At 43.1% G+C, this 2,994-nt stretch overlaps 1 non-coding gene across 1 annotated transcript; it reads right to left on the bottom strand.

Annotated features, from left to right (window-relative positions):
- Positions 1 to 258: 258 nt before the first annotated feature.
- Positions 259 to 330, bottom strand: trnaw-cca (transfer RNA tryptophan (anticodon CCA)). Its single transcript has one exon. It is a non-coding gene; the product is annotated as a tRNA-Trp (tRNA).
- Between the last annotated feature and the right edge of the window lie 2,664 nt (positions 331 to 2,994).

Genomic DNA, 2,994 nt, shown 5'->3' with positions numbered 1-2,994 from the left:
CCTAACGACCAATCAGACAAGCCCATAGCGCATCAGCGCGAGCCAATCAAAGAGCCTGTAGCTCAATTAGAGCATAATAAAGGAACATTCATCATTCAATTAGGCCACTTGTCACTGAGCCACAAAGGCAAGTAGCCAGAATATGCAAAAAGAAAGGCAGAAAGAAGCAACAACACAGTAAGACACGCGCGGTGCAAGGGAAGGTTTGTACACTGTTATGCTATCACTTCCTACAGCAGGTTTAGGAAACAAAATATTTGACCCTGATGTGATTTGAACACACAACCTTCTGATCTGGAGTCAGACGCGCTACCGTTGCGCCACAGAGTCACATGTGCTGATTAGCAAAAAAACAGTACCAATGAAAACAAGGCAACATACAGCCATTATCTTCTAAATCAGTGGCAACACAAGTGAGTACACTTCAGAGTCGGCGTGTCCAAGGTGTAAACATTTAGCGTGAGCACCATAGTTATTTAGCTTAGAGTCTTAATCATCTCGGGCATGGATTTGACCAGAACTGCACTGGAATCCTCTTCCACTCCTCCAGGATGACATCACTGTTTTAGCTGGTGGATGTTAGACACTTGCTCTCCTCCACCTTCCTTTCCTTCGCTTTAGGACGCCCCCTCAGCATGGTGCTTGTCATCTGAAGGTGTGTTTCGACAACTTATCATGTTGTATCTGCTTCACAATGTCACAGTACATGCTGGAATTACTATTTCCCCTCAGTGAACCACAGCTTCCCAGTGCCAGCAGCACTCATGCATCATGCTTGACTGTAGACAATACACTATTCACTTGTGTAGATCATAATATTTATTCATTCATTTTCTACCGCTTATCTTCACAAGGGTCACGGGGGTGCTGGAGCCTATCCCAGCTGTCTTCGGGTGAGAGGCAGGGTACACCCTGGGCTGGTCGCCAGCCATTCACAGAGCACTTATAGACAAACAACCATTCACACTCACATTCATACCTATGGTCAATTTGGAGTCGCCAATTAACCTAGCATGTTTTTGGAATGTTGGAAGAAACCGGAGTACTTGGAGAAAACCCACGCATGCACAGGGAGAACACAAAACTCCACACAGAGATGGCCGAGGGTGGAATTGAACCCTGGTCTTCTAGCTGTGAGGTCTGCACGCTAACCACTCGTCCACCGTGCATCATAATATCTGTGTGTTAATTCATTGTGTAGTAAATTTATACACTGACTACTCTAAAGTATAGTTCCTATCAAAAAATGACGGCTAGAGTGTGTGGGTTGTACTCCCTTTTGTTACATGCTGTAGGTCATTTTTGTTTCCTGCTTCAAAATGTGTGAGGCACACATGCTCATTCTGTGCGTGGTCTTGTGTGCGTGGCCCCCTGCTGATGTCAGGGTTCACAGGTTAGAGGCCAAATGCCTGGTCCAATTACAGGCTTGTCACATACTGCACATGATGGAAAAGTCACCTGTGCCTTTTTTGGTGAGCTGCACAAACAAAATGTGTATTTATTTTAAGAAAAATGGCTGAAAACCTGCAATAATGAATTACTGGCGAAAGCCTCTGAATGTGTGTGTGTGTGTGTGTGTGTGTGTGTATGCTATCTATGTCTCTTCCATCCCAGTGCTAGCTGGTGTTGTGTGCAGGCTTCAGTAATTGCCTGACCTTTACGGCAGCGAGATAGTCTCATTAAGCCTGATGGATAATGATGGCGCCTCTCTCCGTGCTACGTGAACCTCTGTGATAATGAAACAACACAACAGCCCCCCCCCCACCCACCCACCCCACCGCCCTGTTTCATGGATGGCGGAGAAGGGGTGGGGGGTTCATGACAGAAGGCTGATAACCCAGAGAGAGCGACCCTTTCTGGGATAACAACAAGACACCGTGCACCCCCACGGTCATCATGTGTCACCCCTCTGTCTGTCCCCTGTAACATTCCAGCTTTTGATTGGGAACCTTGATGTTCCTAAATTGGCGGCTGTTCCCATTAAGGCTAACGAGTCAGCAGGGTGAGGTTTTGGATGCAAATGAGTAGGCAACACTTATTTAAGGCTCTCAACAGTAGCTGCAGTGAGACGTTAGTGCTTTTGGAATATTGATCCACTTCATACATTTCTGTACTATTTTTATTAAAAGGTTTTTTTAATGTGTTTTTAATGCCACTTTTTTTTGGACGTGCGTTTAACGTGTGCATGTCCTGTGTGACTCGGCCCACGCTGAAAAGAAGTTATGGTTTAATTGACATAACATTAATGTTCCATATAATAAAAGCAGTTATCCTGATCGATACCATTCTCATATCCAATTATAGCTAATAACTAAACGTTTCCAGTTCCATGACTTCCTGTTCTGCCGTCTTTTGTGTTGAACTGTGAATGCCATTGAATGCAAATATATTACATGGGTACCAAATTCCAGTACTTCTTAGTGAGCAGGCCCATGTAATAGTGGTATTGATGTCAAAAAATGTCTAATTGCATTATTGTTTGTTCTTGTTGTCATGGTGATGTTTTCTTCAATATTGATCAAGATCCTTAGCATGATGTATATTTGGTCCTCTGCACTCCAAGTACCTTGAATCTTGCTACCTCAAGCTTTGCATCTTTGCATTCATTAGTGCCTTAATATCATCCTGTAGTACCTTAATATCATTGCATAGTGCTCTATTTTCCTCCATAAGGTTTTTAACGTCCTGCAGAACGCAGACATTATCATCTTCTAGTGCCTTGATATCATCCTGTAGTACCTTAATACCTTAATGATGTATATTTTGTTGTTGTCACTCCAAGTACCTTGAATCTTGCTTCCTCAAGCTTTGCATCTTTGCATTCATTAGTGCCTTAATATCATCCTGTAGTACCTTAATATCATTGCATAGTGCTCTATTTTCCTTCGTAAGGTTTTTAACGTCCTGCAAAAAGCAGACATTATCATCTTCTAGTACCTTGATATCATCCTGTAGTACCTTAATATCATTGCATAGTGTTCTATTTTCCTTCAT

This window comes from Doryrhamphus excisus, linkage group LG20 (genome assembly GCF_037039965.1).
Source record: "Doryrhamphus excisus strain RoL-2023G ecotype Guam linkage group LG20, RoL_Dexc_Guam_v1.1, whole genome shotgun sequence".
NCBI classification, from domain to species: domain Eukaryota; kingdom Metazoa; phylum Chordata; class Actinopteri; order Syngnathiformes; family Syngnathidae; genus Doryrhamphus; species Doryrhamphus excisus.
The sequence above is the reverse complement of the archived record's forward strand: the minus strand, read 5'-3'. Positions and strand labels throughout refer to the sequence as shown.